Below are 16559 nucleotides of genomic sequence, written 5' to 3'. Positions count from 1 at the left end.
TAGGTCTCTCTCCCTAACCCCAATCACTCAGTTTCTCTCCCCAGAGGAAACCTTCCTTCCTTCCTTCCTTCCTTCCTTCCTTCCTTCCTTCCTTCCTTCCTTCCTTTCTTCCTTCCTTCCTTCCTTCATTCCTTTCTTCCTTCTTTCCTTCCTTCCTTCTTCCTTCTTTCCTTCCTTCCTATCCCTCCCCCCACACACATACATAAGAGTTAGGGTGCATCTGTGTGTGTGTGTGTGTGTGTGTGTGTGTGTGTGTGTGTGTGCGTGCACGCATGTATACTCATGCCTTTCCCCTACGTGGAATTCTTGTCTACTCCTCCACGTATCCCTACCCGCCAGAAACAATCAAAATTAAGGCAGATGAAAAAGGTTAATGGGCACTGAGGAGGGCACTTGTGGGGATGAGCACTGGGTGTTGTATGGAAACCGATTTGACAAATTATATTAAAAAAAAAAGGCAGATGAAAAATTCTACAACCAAAACCACTGCGATTTCATGCAGTGACTTTCAGATTCCTCCGTTCCTTTCTTCACGCACTTGCCACCGATGACCGCTCCCTGAGCTGACACACGTGTAGCGGAGCAAGGCATCTACACACCTAATTATAAGATAAAGAATAATGGGATTCGGAGAAATAAATGAACCATAGGAGGTCAGAGGAGGAATGAAATGCTTGGAGCTAGAAGGATTCATGGGAGGGCTGGCAGCGGGCATGACGTTCAAGCTGGCCTTGAGGAAAGGAGCCGTGGTCCTGTGGCTATGTGTGCACTGAGTGGGGAGTGGGGAGTATAGAAGCGGGCAGGTATTCAGGAAGAAGGAGGCGTGAACAGATGTGCAGAGGCAGGAAAGCAAAGCATGCACTAGGGAAACAGGGAGCAGTCCAAGGAGCTGGGGAGAGGGTGGGGAAGAGTCATGAGGAAGGACAGCAAAGGAGGCGGAACCATCCACGGTGAGGGCCTCACATACGATGCTGCTGACAATTACAGTCTCCTTGGGCAGGCGCGCAGCAACACGGCCCTTTCAGCCCCAGCACAGAACAGGAATGAAACTGAACCCACATGTCACAGCCCCCATGTCCTTTATGACACCTTGATGCTGGCATCTACTTCCCTCCTTCACAGCAAACAAAGCACTGGGAGCCTAGCTCGAGCTTCCAAGCCCCCGGGTCTAATTGTTGCTCAGAACTCATGTCAGATGTCACTGCTCAACACCCTGGAGGGCCCTGACTGTCACTTCAAGTCTCTTCGTGTATCCTGGACAGAAATAATCCCTCCATCTGACTTCTTCCAACATACCCTACAGATATTACTCTGCTGTTTAAGGGTTGTCCAGTAAACCTAAGACCATGGGTGAAAACGAACTGGGACTTTTCAAAATATAGCCCTTTAATCTATACGATGAAATATAAAATGGCAATGTTTTAATGGCCTTTGACTTGATCTGACTTCGTAATTTTGCTTTATTTTGTCCCCACAGTTTGCTGAGCTCCGATAGCTTCTCTTTGAGTAGTCCAGTGTGTGAGAGGTAAGTATTTTTATATAGTAAATCCTTAACATATAGACAAAAAACCATAAGCAAGAAATAGGGTTGTCCTAGCGTGGGTGTCCCCAGAAGCCGGCCTTGAGACGAAGATTGGGAGGAGAGCCAAGGAGCACAGGTAGGGGAGAAAAGAAGAGAGACTGGGAGGGAGGGCGTGTCATCACACAGGTCACTCCTGTGGGTGGGAGGGGTGGACCCTACTGGGCAACTCCTGGGCCAGTGGAAAACACACCTCACAATTTCCTGCCTGAGGACTGCTGGCCGGAGAAGTTAGTTCTCTGGTACCGTGGCCTCCCTCTCTGTGGCAAGCCAGCGTGCCTACCCCCAGAGGTGCCCTCAGGCAAGGGGATGCAGATGTTGGCCACCGGAAATGGGGGGAGATGGACGCTCCTGGGGCGACAGGGCTGGGCTTGCCTGCATCTACTACATGGGTCAGTACAGGACCAAGAGTGTCCATTGGCTTGTATTCCCCATTCACAGATGCCCCCAGATTTGAGCTAATAGTCTGCGAGAGTACAGAAGTAGGTATAGAGATATACACCCAGGATTGAAAGATGTCTATCAAGTAACTTTCAATTTGTGTCCCATTAACAGAACCCAATAGTAATGGTTATATATACTGAATTTAGTGTTCTTTCATAAATCCTTTCTTTACCTTCTAATTAGTATAATTATATTGCCTTGTATTTTTGTGTTAAACACATATTTTATTAAATATGGGTACTTCAAGTGTTTACTTAACAATTAAGTCTATTTTAATCACCTGCTTTAACATTTCTTTTTCAGGGACGCCTGGGTGGCTCACTCAGTTAAGTGACTGACTTCAGCTCAGGTCATGATCTCATGGTTCATGGGTTCGAGCCCCTCGTCAGGCTCTGTGCTGACCGCTTGCTCAGAGCCTGGAGCCTGCTTCGGATTCTGTCTCCTTCTCTCTCTGCCCCTCCCCCGCTTGTGCTCTGTCCCACTCTGTCTCTCAAAAATAAATAAATGTAGGGGCGCCTGGGTGGCTTGGTCGGTTAAGCGTCTGACTTCAGCTCAGGTCATGATCTCACTGTCTGTGAGTTCGAGCCCCGTGTCGGGCTCTGTGCTGACAGCTCAGAGCCTGGAGCCTGTTTCAGATTCTGTGTCTCCCTCTCTCTCTGCCCCTCCCCTGTTCATGCTCTGTCTCTCTCTGTCTCAAAAATAAATAAACGTTAAAAAAATTTTTTTTAATAAATAAATAAATAAATGTAATAAAAAAAAAAAACCTTTTCTTTTTTAAGGCATTGCGAGCCTCAAAGACAGAAAACAACCCAAGCCTCTGTCACCATTGGAAAGTCTCCAGTTAAACACCATAGAACGTGGAGAAATTAGGGGCGAAATTTAGAAGAAAAATGAAGGACTCAGGAGATGAAATGTCAAGGCCCTTAGCTCTCACCTGATTAATTAGGGGGCGGGGCAGCAGGGTTGTGTGCAGCGCACCTGCCCTGGGTGGTGTTGTCTTGGGCTTCCAGGCACTCAGTGGCTGACAAGTGGAGAATGACTCTTGGAGTCTACTTTGTAGACCCAACCTGACAGTTCCAACTGATCCATGGGCCTCTCTCACGTCTTGCTTTTTATCTCTCATCTTAAAGAAAACAAATTGGAAGCAAAAAAAAAAAAAAAAGGAACTATTGTTGGATGATAAGTCAGAAAGTTGCCATTTGCCTCCTAGAGCTAGTGGGCCTTAGTACATGTTCTGAATACAGTATAAAATTATCACGGGCAGCCAAATGTCCATCGATGGATGAATGGAGAAAGAAGATGTGGTATACACACACACACACACACACACACACACACAATGGAGTATTACTCAGCAATAAAAAAGAATGAAATCTTGCCATTGGCAACTACATGGATGGAACTAGAAGGTATTATGCTAAGCAAAATTAGAGAAAGACAAATATCATATGACTTCACTCGTATGAGGACTTTAAGACACAGAACAGATGAACACAAGGGAAGCAAAAATAATATAAAAACAGGGAGGGGGACAAAACATAAGAGACTCTTAAATATGGAGAACAAACAGAGGGTTACTGGAGGCGTTGTGGGAGGGGGGGTGGGCTCAATGGTTAAGGGGCATTAAGGAATCTACTCCTGAAATCATTGTTGCACGATATGCTAACTAACTTGGATGTAAATTTAAAAAATAAAATAAAATAAATAAAAATAAAAAAATATATCACAGGCAGCAATTAATGAATAATCATGAAATCCCCAGAGTAGAATCAATCAGGTTTTTCTGGAAGCCTCGAGAGGGCTTATATTTATCTTTGTGGTTTTTTCAAATACAAGCTGATTAAAATGAGGTATCTTATTTTTCTAATTAAATTACAGTTTAAAAATTATTAATATGACCTTTGTGAACACAAGCTCTAAATTATTCCCGGGAAAAATGTGCCTTCTCTAAAATCAAATGTTTCAATAATCATCGACTCACTAGACCATAAGCTCATTTATGGATAACTCATTTATAAGGATAACATTCCAACTAGCACTACAATCAAGGAGATGAATAATTGAGAGATAAATACATTTTATCACAAGCAAGTAGTAGTAGATGATCTTTGTTGAAATTATGCAATTTGTATTAATTTTCTTTGATCAAAATTTACAAAAAATTAAGAGAAGCTTTTTTGAGATATGTTCATAGAATGTTAAAAATAACACCAATTGGATATTTATATTACCCATTAAAGCATTTGTCATTTTTACAGGGGTTTTAACTGTCAAAATCAAAACAATTTCATGTATTATTGGATATCCAGTCTGTTCAATGGGATATGGATAGGATACAGTGACAAATCTCTTTTTGTACCTTAGAATTTCTGAAAAATTAAATGCTTATTAAACCTGAATTGTGTATTTAATTTTTTTTAATTTTTTTTAACGTTTATTTATTTTTGAGACAGAGAGAGACAGAGCATGAACGGGGAAGGGTCAGAGAGAGAGAGACACAGAATCTGAAACAGGCTCCAGGCTCTGAGCTGTCAGCACAGAGCCCGACGCGGAGCTCGAACTCACGGACCGCGAGATCATAACCTGAGCCGAAGTCGGATGCTTAACCGACCGAGCCACGCAGGTGCCCCTGTGTATTTAATTTTTTAACGTTTATTTCTTTTTGAGAGAGAGAGAGTGAGAACAGGGGAGGGGCAGAGAGAGAGGGAGACACAGAAGCCAAAGCAGGCTCCAGGCTCCGAGCTGTCAGCACAGAGCCCGACGTGGGGCTCGAACTCACAAACCGCGAGATCATGACCTGAGTTGAAGTCGGATGCTTAACCAACAGAGCCACCCAGATGTCCCTTGAATTGTGTAGTTAAAGGATAAAAATATTTAGCTCACAGGTACCCAGAGAGCAGTTGCTTGGCACATAGTGTGAAACAGTGGTCAAAGACCTGCCTCCCAGGGTGCACTGGGCAGGAGTTGTAGGGCCTCTGCAGGGTGGGGTAGTTTTCTTCACAGGTGCATGCATGGGTGTGTGCATGCGCGCCTGAGTGAGGGTGGCCGCACGATGGCACCGTCAAGTGGAGGGGTAAGAAAGGTTACTCTCAACAACTATGTTAGGCATCTGCCTATAGGACCTGTTGCCTCTTTAACAAATTACCCCAGACATAGCAACTTAAAACAGTAACATATTTATTATCCACCAGTTTCTGAGAGCCAGCGATGTAGGAGTGGCTTAGCTGGGTGGTTCTGGCTCAAGATGCCTCCTGAGGTTGCAGTCAAGATGTCAGCTGGGGCTGCAGTCATCTGAAGGTGTGCCTAGGGCTGAAGGATCTGCCCCCCTAGGTGGCTCTCTCTCGTGGCTGCTGGTAGGACATACCTCAGTTCCTCACACATGGACCTCATCATTGGACTCTGTATCTGTGCTGGTGACGTGGCAGCTGGCTCCCCGAAGAGGACAGGATCAGAGAGAGTAATCAGGAAGTTGTGATGCCCTTTTAATAACCTAATCACCATAGTCACACCACCATTTCTGCATCCTTCTATTTATTAGAAGCAAGCCTCTAAGTCCAGCCCATTGTCAAGGGAGGGGAATTAGGTTCCGTCTTTGGAATGGCAGGGACCAAGAACTTGACATTTTATTTATTTATTTATTTATTTATTTATTTATTTATTTATTTATTTATGTTTATTTATTTGTTTTGAGAGAGACAGAGACGGTGTGAATGGGGGAGGGGGCAGAGTTAGAGGGAGAGAGAGAGAATTCCAAGCAGGCTCCGCACCATCAGCATAGAGTCCGGGATGGGCCTCGAGCTCTCGAAACTGTGAGATTATGACCTGAGCTGAAACTGAGAGTCAGCCACTTAACCAACTGAGCCCCCCAGGTGCCCCTGAACTTGACATTTTATTAAAAATTCTTTCTTTTTTTAACGTTTTATTTATTTTTGAGACAGAGAGAGACAGAGCATGAACGGGGGAGGGGCAGAGAGAGGGAGACACAGAATGGAAGCAGGCTCCAGGCTCTGAGCCATCAGCCCAGAGCCCGACTCGGGGCTCGAACTCACGGACCACGAGATCGTGACCTGAGCCGAAGTCGGACGTTCAACTGACTGAGCCCCCCAGGTGCCCCTGAACTTAACATTTTAAATCAGCACAGTGCATGGGGCGCCTGGGTGGCACAGTCGGTTAGGCGTCCGACTTCAGCCAGGTCACGATCTCGCGGTCCGTGAGTTCGAGCCCCGCGTCAGGCTCTGGGCTGATGGCTCAGAGCCTGGAGCCTGTTTCGGATTCTGTGTCTCCCTCTCTCTCTGCCCTCCCCCGTTCATGCTCTGTCTCTCTCTGTCCCAAAAATAAATAAACGTTGAAAAAAAAAAATAGATCAGCACAGTGCAGCAAGTCCAAGGATCAGATGATTCAGCCACCTTACCCTCACATTCCAGAGCTTTCTCCCATCTGTAACTTTCTGGGTGTTTGTGGTATATTCCCAGCGCTAACGTTTAATACATACGTGCCAATGCCACACAGCTAAAATAAGTTGAGGAATCAGTTTGTGATGAAAATGCTGTATAGACAATCCTGTTTTTTTCCAGAAGGTACAATCTAACACATCAGAACACTGTCAACTATGAGCCTGTTTGGATGGCAGCCCAGTTCATTCTGAGAACTTCTCCAGCATTATTTTGTCATATCAACATAACCAGTTGTTTTTGGAGGCATGTCCTCAGCCTAAACTTGTCCTAAGTTGGGGCCACAGAAGTGCTTGCTGTGCCAAAGAGAGGAGGACACTGAGGAGGCCTGAAAATGACGTTTCTGGACAGTCACTCCAAAATGAACCACTTCACAACGATTTGCTGGAGGAACAAATACTTCAATGCATCAGTCATTAGACGCATTTATATTCAATGGGCTTAAATTTCACAGTACCTCTTAGTAGCAGTGGTGAGCTCTGAGGGGATGGGGGGAAACGGTGAGAAGTGTACCCTCAGCTAATTGTGTGGAAAGACTGCACTTGAAGCAGCTCCATTGAGCCTACTCCACGTTGGTGCTGTTTCCAAGCCAGCGCAAAGCATGGTCAGGAGAAGACACCGGATCAACGCTGACTGCATGAACAAGCCAGCTGGCTCGGGGGGAGGCATCACCCCCTGGTCGTGGAGAACTTGCCATCCCTCTCTTTCCCCGACCACCTGATTGGCACGTACCCTCTCCCTCCAGGCCTCCGCGCGAGAGTTTACGCAGAGTGGGTGACTATCCCAGGCGGCCAGAAGAGTCTGGAAGGTCTGCTTCCAAAACTCCCATTCTCTCACCATACAGCAACAGAGTAGATGCACGCACACCCAAATAAAACGGTGCCTTCTTTCACTTGCAGAATTCTGCCAGACAGGACTCTTTTAAAACCGGCTTTTCCCCGGTCACATTACATTGATAATTAACGTTCATAATAGTGACCTTGAAGGTCTGTCAGACGCTGAGGAACCTAATGAATAATTAAGAGAATGAAATGGTTTTCAAGAGGATTTCATGCTTCGTGCGTTTTGCATTCCAAGACGTTTAGATGGTCGCGGTTGATTGTCTAATTCCCCAGTCACACAAGGGAACAAGAGGATTTACTGTGTTTCAATGGTTCTGCCGTGACAAGTTATTCGGGAGTATATCACCCCAAACCTGAGGCATGTTACAAATCGTCGGCCAGCTCTAGCATAGCCGTGCGAGCTGCAGCCACAGGGAGGTGCTGGATTGGAACCACTCACAAGCCATTGTTTTCCTTCTAGATTAAAAAAAAAAAAAAATTGTTGGAGGGGCACCTGGCTGGCACAGTTAAGCATCCTACTCTTGATCTCGGCTCAGGTCATGATCTCACAGTTCGTGACTTCAAGCCCCGCATCGGGCTCTGCGCTGATGGAGTGAAGCCTGCTCGGGAGTCTGTCCCTCCTCCCTCTCCCGCTTATGCGCATGCGTGTGTGTTCTCGCCTCTCTGTCTCTCTGTCTCCCCCTCTCTCTCTCTGAAATAAATAAATAAGCTTAAAAAATTTTTGGAATTAAGGATGATTATCAGTAAAATCATATACCAAAATACTGTTCTTGTAATTAAGGAACCATCTGTTGCCCTTATCCATTTTTAACATGTTTAAAGAATCTGATACAGGATTGATATAAAAAAATTAGCTGGAAAAATTAAACTACTCCAGGTGGCCCCTCACATCCCAGTGAAGCCTTACTCTTTTCTGTTGCTGCTCCTGATATCTGCAGATACATTGCCCTACTTGGAGAGAATTCAAAATCACAAAAATTTACTGCGGGAAAAAAAAAAAAAATCAAGTCCGACCCTCATCTTTGGCCGTTGAAAACAAAGATCCCAAAGGTGGTCTGACTTGCCCCGAATTACACGGCAAGTCATCGAGGCCCAGGAAGAACCCACATTTCTCAGTTCCCGAGGAAAGATCAGAGCCACATCGAAGCCAGCGGCTACGAATGCGCACGCTCAGCTATCACAGCCAAAGACACCAAAAAAGCACTGGGAAATGGTACTTCAATCAGCGCTTTTGACCACTAAGACTGAAGTCCCAGGGTGCCTGGGTGGCTCAGTTGGCTAAGTGTCTGACTCCCGATTTCGGCTCAGGTCATGACCTCGCGGTTCGTGGAGTCTGAGCCCCGTGCCTGCCCACTAGGCACTGTCAGAGTGGGGCCTGCTTGGGATCCTCTCTCTGTCCCTCTCTCTGCCCCTCTTCGGCTCTCTCTTACTCTCAAAATAAATAAACATTTAAAAAGAAAGATTGAACTCAGGTGTGATCTATTTTAAATATCTCAAATCGAAAGGATTTAAGTAGCTTTAAGCAGAAAATTAGAGCACGCGTGGTATTTCTCATCTTTAGAGTCTCTGAGCTTCAGAGACATGCACTTTATTTTTTTTTAATTTTTTTTTTTAACGTTTATTTATTTTTGAGACAGAGAGAGACAGAGCATGAGAGGGGGAGGGGCAGAGAGAGAGGGAGACACAGAATCGGAAGCAGGCTCCAGGCTCTGAGCCATCGGCCCAGAGCCTGACGCGGGGCTCGAACTCACAGACCGCGAGATCGTGACCTGGCTGAAGTCGGACGCCCAACCGACTGCGCCACCCAGGCGCCCCAGAGACATGCACTTTAGTAATCTGCATCTTTTCAGGCTCTGGTTCATCTTCAGAATGGAGGCCACGACCAGAAGAGAGCGTGGGCAGCTGGAGCTAATTCTGCAGAGCTATGCCAAGTGCGGGAAAAGGGATTACTTGGTGCAATCGTTAGATCCTTACCACACGCATACACACAGCTGAAGCATCGAGAATAAACTGTATTCATGCCACTTTATTCCTAAAGATTTCAACATGCATCTCCTAAGAATAAGGACATTCTTCGTGTTGGTGAGAAATGATATTTAGAAACCAAGATCTCCAGGGCCACCTGGGTGGCTCAGTTGGTTAAGCGTCTTTCACTCAGGTCATGATCTCCCGGTTCGTGGGTTCCAGCCCCGCATCAGGCTCTGCACTGTCAGCTTGGGATCCTCTGTCTCCCTCTCTCTCTCTGCCCCCTCCTGCTCACATGCTCTCTCTCTCTCTCTCTCAAAAATAAATAAACCATTAAAAAAAAAAAGAAACCAAGATCTGGGGGCAAGATGTGTTCACTGACACTAGGGTATTATTACATCTTGGCCTTTTCAGTGGACAGATCTAGGAAAGACATACACTTTTGAAGGTGAGTTCATATGGACATTCTCAATTCAAATTTAAACTTACAGTGTTTTATTTTAACTTCTTTGATTTAATATTTGCTTTGCATCTTTTTTCTTACACTGAAAGTCTTGGTGGGTATAATATTTATTTCCCCCTAATTCAGAGTTACATGTTTTCTCCTAGTTCAGAATTGTCATACTATAACAACAAATTTTTTTAATTTAAATTTTCGTTAGTTAATATACACTGCAATATTGGTTTCAGGAGTAGAATTCAGTGATTCGTCACTTACATTCAACACCTGGTGCTCATCACAACAAGTGCCCTCCTCAATACCCAGCACCCACCTAGCCCATCTCCCACCCACCTCCTTCTATCAAGCCTCAGTTTGTTCTGTATCATTAAGAGTTTCTTGCGGTTTGTTTCCCTTCTCTTCCCCACTTCCAATATGTTCATCCATTTTGTTTCTTAAATTCCACATATGAGTAAAATCACATGGTATTTGTCTTTCTCTGATTGACTCACTTTGCTTGACATAATACATTCTAGCTCCATCCATGTCGTTGCATCTTTTTGATGGCTGAGTAATATTCCATTGTATATATATCTTCTTTATCCATTCATCAGTCAGTGGACCTTTGGGCTCCTTCCACAGTTTGGCTATTGTTGATAATGCTGCTATAAACATTGGGGTACATGTACCTTTCAAATCTGTATTTTTGTATCCTTTGGGTAAACACCTAGTGGTGCAATTGCTGGGCTATAGGGTAGTTCTATTTTTGGTTTCTTGAGGAACCTCCATATTGTTCTCCAGAGTGGCTGCACCAGTTTTCATTCCCACCAACAGTGCAGGAAGCTTTCTCCAAATCCTCACCAACACCTGTTGTTTCTTATGTTATTAATTTTAGCCTTTTTAACAACAAATTTTTGACTGAAGTTTAAGATCTGTTTCTAGTCACCTATCTTTGGATCATATCCCACAAAGGGTGTATAATCAGAGCACTGAAGTGATTCTGTTCTTTGTGTGGCTATGTTGCCACATTGAAAATAAAGTTAGGTTCATTTGTTCCAATTTGTTTTCTGGTTTAGGAATTTATTCTAGTCTTTTTTATTCCAAAAATTTTTAAGTCTATTTATTTATTTTTGAGAGAGGGGGGAGAGGGAGAGAGAGAGAGAGAGAGAGAGAGAGAGAGAGAGACCAGAGAGAGAGGGAGAGAGTCCCAAGCAGGCTCCATGCTGTCAGTGCAGAACTGGATGTAGGTCTCGATCCTACCAACTGTGAGATCGTGACCTGAGCCCAAATCAAGAGTCCAATGATACTTAACCGACTGAGCCACCTAGGTACCCCCATTTTAATTTTTTAAATACGCAAAACATTTACATGATCCCAAAGTACAAACTGTGTGAACGGGTAACCAAACTCACTGAAGTTTCACTTCCAACCTTCCCCCTTCCTTCATCTCTCCACCTCCTAGAGCAAGCAGTTTTATTGCTTCTTTTTGAAAACAGAAGCACATACGTAAGTATATTCTTATTCCACCTTTTATTCTCAAACACAAAGTACACAGTACATGCTCTCTGTACTGCTATGGGCTAAAGCTAAAAATATATTCTGGAAATTATCTCAGTTCATAGACATTTGCCTTCGTATTTTTATGACTGCCGCATCTCTAATTTGTGTATGTATTGCCGTTTATTTGCCCACTGCCCCATGGGTGAACATTTAGGTGATTTCTGGCATTTTGCTACTGCAGACAATGTTGTATTGCACAACCTTGTGCAAATTTATGGACATGTACTTTCAGGATAGCTTCCTAAAAGTGGGGCTGCTGGGTCAAAGGTTAATACGTATGTGATTTTGCTAAACTTTGTCAAATCCCCTTGCATAAGGTCTGTTCTGTTTCGTGCTTTCCTCTCAATAGAAAATGTCATCAAACTTTTAGGTTCAGGAAAGTTTTAATGTGCCTTTCTCTTTTATAAGGGAACATGAGCATCATTTCATACGTGTAAGGGATGACTCACATTTCTTTTTCTCTCTTTTCTCACATTTCTCTCTGTCCATGACTCTTGTCTATACTTCTGTCCAATTGGGGGTTTCTCCATCTTTAAGGGTTCTCTGTATACTTGCCCTCATCTGTGAGATAACTTGCAAATGCTCTCTCCTGGTTTGTCATTTGCCTTTTGACTTGGCTTACTAGGGTGCTTTGTTTTGTTTGTTTTGGTAGTAAATGTTATCAATCTTTTCCCCATTTTGTTCCTGGATTTTGAAAGGCCTTTTTCACTTCCAGGTTATAAAGTAATTCACCATGGGATACTTCTTTGGTTTCACAGTTGCATTCGGATCTCCGATCCATTTGGAGTTTATTTCAATGTGAGGATTAGATGCGCTTTTAAACTTTTCCAAGGGGCTATTTGTCCCAACATCATTTATCAAAAAGCCTATCTTCTCCTCAGACAGAAATAGCTTGATTGATTATTTGTCACTGGAACAAACACCTGGGCAGCAATGAGGTCCACAAAAAGACACTTTTACTCTACTGTGGAACAGATCTGCTCCCTCGCTGTTTGGAACAGAGAGGAACAATGCTCACAACAGGCTCTGTCCTACCAATGCCACTGTAAAAAAACCCTCCTAAGCCCTCTTCCCTTATGCCCTTTTGCCCTTTGAATAAGCCACGTGTTCCCGGCCAGAGCCTGGCTGCTGCCAACAGCATCAGAAATAAATACCAACCTACGAGCAAAAAGGTGGGCAGCGTGGCTCTACTCTATCATCCCCATTTACAGAGTTTACAGAGTAAGGCCGAAAACAATGCGATCACACCTCAGTTAGAAATCCAGAGGAATATGATCTATCTTGATTATCTTCCTTAGTCACTATGGAAACCTCTGGTCTAATTTGTGATTCGTTTCACCAATTAAGCCCATCCTCAAACACCTAAGGTTGAACTGCTCCTAGGATGTTAAAGAAAGTGCTCCCTGCCTCTGAAGACAGTTTCACTGAAAGCATTCCTAAATGTTTTGAGACGGTATTCTCTCTGGGGTGGTTGCTTTCAAGTCAGACAGGAGCATGTGCAGGCTTTGGTATGTTTGCTTAAAAACCAAAACCCTACCCCCATTACTTAACAGCCAGACCCCAAGGGCTACTTCCTGGGTACATTTCTTTACTCTGCTATTTCTGTACTTAATTTCTTCACATTTAAAAAGGCTCCAGCAAGAACTTTTAAGTGTCTCCGACTATTATAAGTTGCTTAGTTGACCAGTGGAAAACTTCCATAGGAAGTTTATTAGTCTACTGCCGAGTCATGTTCCAAGTTTGACTTAGCTGTGTTTCAGTGAATGCTGACCTTGGGAATAAACGCTAACTGTCTCACTATGACATGATGTAAAAACAAAAGGTTCCAGGAGTTCTATTTCTCATGTTTGTATGAGGGGCACTTCCTAATCTTCTATTTTGAGCAGAAGTGACAGAGAGGGGGAGAGAGCAAACAGAGAGTGCTCCTGTCTGGTGCTCTCCCACTCTTTCCATACTCTCATTTTACAGCAGGTGTCACTTTGATTCTCAGTCAGACTTTGAGTTAAAGGGTTAATATAATAATGTTATGGTAGAAGGGACCTTAGAAGTCATCTAATCCAGCCCCATATTTTACAGGGAGGAAACTGCAGCCCCAAAGGAATGTTGTTCAGGGAGCCATGGTTGTGCCGGGTCACAGGTATCCACTTTCTTTACATCTGAAAGGGTAAATAGGTGTTGGTCACCTCTGGGGGTACAAGTCTGGAAGGTAAAGACTAGTTTGTTATAAAAGGTGGGAAAGAGGGAAAGCATTTTTGCTTCCCAAAGGACAAAATTCTCTTCCACCTTCCAACTGGTGTTGAGGTATCACCACAGGTGTCCTTACAATGGGTGTAAGAATTCTACCATTAGAACACCATTCTCTCAACTACTGGGTCCAGTCCAGGAGACTGGATTACACAGTATTCAAAGCATTCAAACCGCCCAGTGTCTAATTCCAAACTACTTTTCAGCCATATCCCCTTGGGCTTTGGAAGGAGACAGTCTGAAGACTTTTGGATGCTGATGCAATCACTGACCAGCAGTGTGACGACATGTGTAGACTTAACTTTTCTGGGTCTTGGTTTCTTCATTTGAAAATGAGGATAATACTAGTTCAGAAATCAGAGGTTTAGAAAGGTATTAAAATATCTTAATACACAAAGAGCAGTAGGTAATACACAAACATGAAAGCTGCCTGAGGTCACTTGCAGCTAACAAGAGACTGACCAAAAAACTTACAAGGAAAAACTGGGGAATGAGATGTCCACGAGGGGTTTTGCAAAGATCCAACACGTTCTTGGGAACATACAGGTCACAGGCATGCACAGGGCAGTGTGCAACTCTCACCTCTCCCCGAGCTTGAGGTTCTATACAAACAGGAAGTGAAGACTAAGACCAGCATAGAAAATGTCTGCCCTGACACATGCACGAAGGCCCTCACGAAAAGCTGGGAGACTTACTGGATCCAGGAATACAAGGAAATCGGTAATTATTGCTTATTACTAAGCTACTTTGGGAGCAGGTGCTTTGGAAGCCACATAGCACAATCCAGATTTTGCAGAATTCGATCAGGAAAGTCATGAAACCCAACAAACAGCAGCAGTGACAACAGTGAACAGCAGGAACTATTGCAAACCCTGGGAAGGGAGAGAAGAATCTGATTTCCAGAGCTCCCGTGTTATTATTACATAAAGTGTCCAGTTTTCAACAAAAAATTATGTCATCCAAACACACACACACACACACACACACACACACACACACACACACAGGAAAAACGGTCAATAGAAACTGTGCCTGAGGAAGGTAAGATGTTCAACTTACTAGATAGACTTTAAACCAACTATTATAAATATATTCAAAGAAGTAAAGGAAACTAAAGATGTTTCACCACATATAAAATATCAATAAAGAAATAGAAATTATAAAAAAGAATCAAATAGAACTTCTGGAGTTGTAAAGTACAACTGAAATGAAAAAATCACCAGATAGACTCAAAATGAGTAAAGATGAACAGAGTGTCAGAGATCTGAGGGAAAATACCAATATTATCTAAATATACATAACTGAAGTCTCAGAAGGAGAGAACAGAAAGGGGCAGAAAGAATATTTTTTAAAATATGGCAAAAACATCACAAATTCGATGAAAGCACTAATCTGCACAAAATAATGCAACAAACTTCAATTACAACAAACTCAAAAAGGTTCACATACAGACACATCAACTAAACTGTCAAAAGCCAAAGAGAGAGTCTCAAAAACAGCAAGAGAGAAGAAACTCATATACAAGAGGTCTTCAGTAACATTAGCAGTTGACTTCTCATCAGAAACCATGGAAGCCAAAAGGTAGTATGATAATATATTCAAAATGCTAAAAGAAAGATTATCTACCAATTCTTTTTTCCTAAGTTTATTTATTTATTCTGAGAGAGAGAGAGAGAGAGAGAGAGAGAGAGAGAGAATGCAAGTGGGAGACGGGCAGAGAGAGAAGGCAAGGGAGAATCCCAAGCAGGATCAGCATCGTCGGCGCAGACCCCGACATGGGGCTGGAACTCACAAACCATGGTCATGTCCTGAGCCAAAACCAAGAGTCAGACGCTTAACTGACTGAGCCACCCAGGCGCCCCATCTACCAATTCTATATCCAGCAAAAGTACCCTTTAAGGATGAAGGAGAAATTAGGGGTGCCTGCATGGCTTAGTTGGTTAAGCGTCCAACTTCGGCTCAGGTCATGATGTCATGGTTTGTGAGTTCAAGCCCTGTGTCAGGCTTTGTGCTGACAGCTCAGAGCCTGGAGCCTGCTGCAGATTCTGTGTCCCCCTCTCTCTCTGCTTGTGCCCTGTCTCTCCAAAATGAATAAATGTTAAAAAAAAATTTTTTTTAAAGAATGAAGGAGAAATTAAGACTTTCCTAGATAAACAAAAACAGAGAGAATTAACCATTAGCAAGCCTACCTTATAAGAAATGTTAAAGAGAACCCTCAGGCTGAAATGAAAGGACACTAAGCAGAAACTTGAATCCATATGAAGAAATAAAGCATACCAGTAAAGGTAAACACATATGTAAACATAAAAGATAATATAAATGTACTTTTGTTCCTAACTCCTTTATTTTCCTATCTGATTTAAAAGACAATTGCCGAAGCATTAATTATAAAGCTGTTGATAGAATTATAATATGTAAGGAAGTAATGTGTTTGACAATAATAGTGCAATGAAGGAAGAGTGAATGGAGCTAGTTTGGAGCAAAGTTTTGTATACTATTGAAATCAAGTTAGTATTAATCCGTACAAGATAGTTTTAACTGTAGTTTTAATTCCCAGGCAATCTCTAAGAAAAATAGCCCCAAAATACAGTAAAAGAAACAAGGGAATTAAAATGATATACTATAAAATACCTATTTAACACAAAAGAAGGCCATAATGGAGAACAAAAACCATGTCACTTATGCAGGGGACAAACAACGAATAAAGTGGTAGATGCAAATCCTACATTATCAATAATTGCACTAAGTGCAAATGGAATACACATCCCAATCAAAAGGCATAAACTGGGAGAATGGATACAAAAACAAGACTCAACTAGATTGAAAGATACAAAAGGGGGAAAGTAAAAGGATGCAAAAATATATACTGTGCCAACAATACCCAAAAGAGAGCTGTTGTGGCTATACTAATATCAGGCAAACTGGATTTTAAGCCAAAAGTTGTTACCAGTGAAAAAGAATTAAACTTTATAATGATAAAGGTTTCAATCCCTCAGGAAGATATAATACTTATAAACATATATGTAGTTAACAAC

The 16559-nt window shown here is 43.0% G+C and overlaps 1 long non-coding RNA gene across 2 annotated transcripts in view; it reads right to left on the bottom strand.

Annotated features, from left to right (window-relative positions):
• Positions 1–5183: 5183 nt before the first annotated feature.
• LOC124526027 (uncharacterized) overlaps positions 5184–16559 on the bottom strand; it is a 34882-nt gene continuing 23506 nt past the window's right edge. For both annotated transcript variants that reach the window (XR_006965602.1, XR_006965601.1), the window contains exon 2: positions 5184–5448. This is a non-coding gene — a long non-coding RNA (uncharacterized LOC124526027). The remainder of the gene's footprint in view (positions 5449–16559) is intronic.

This window comes from Lynx rufus, unplaced genomic scaffold (genome assembly GCF_022079265.1).
Source record: "Lynx rufus isolate CCGP_SWC_20201006 ecotype Redwood Valley unplaced genomic scaffold, mLynRuf1.p SCAF_5, whole genome shotgun sequence".
Classification (NCBI taxonomy): Eukaryota; Metazoa; Chordata; class Mammalia; order Carnivora; family Felidae; genus Lynx; species Lynx rufus.
This window is presented reverse-complemented; position numbering and strand designations above follow the sequence as displayed.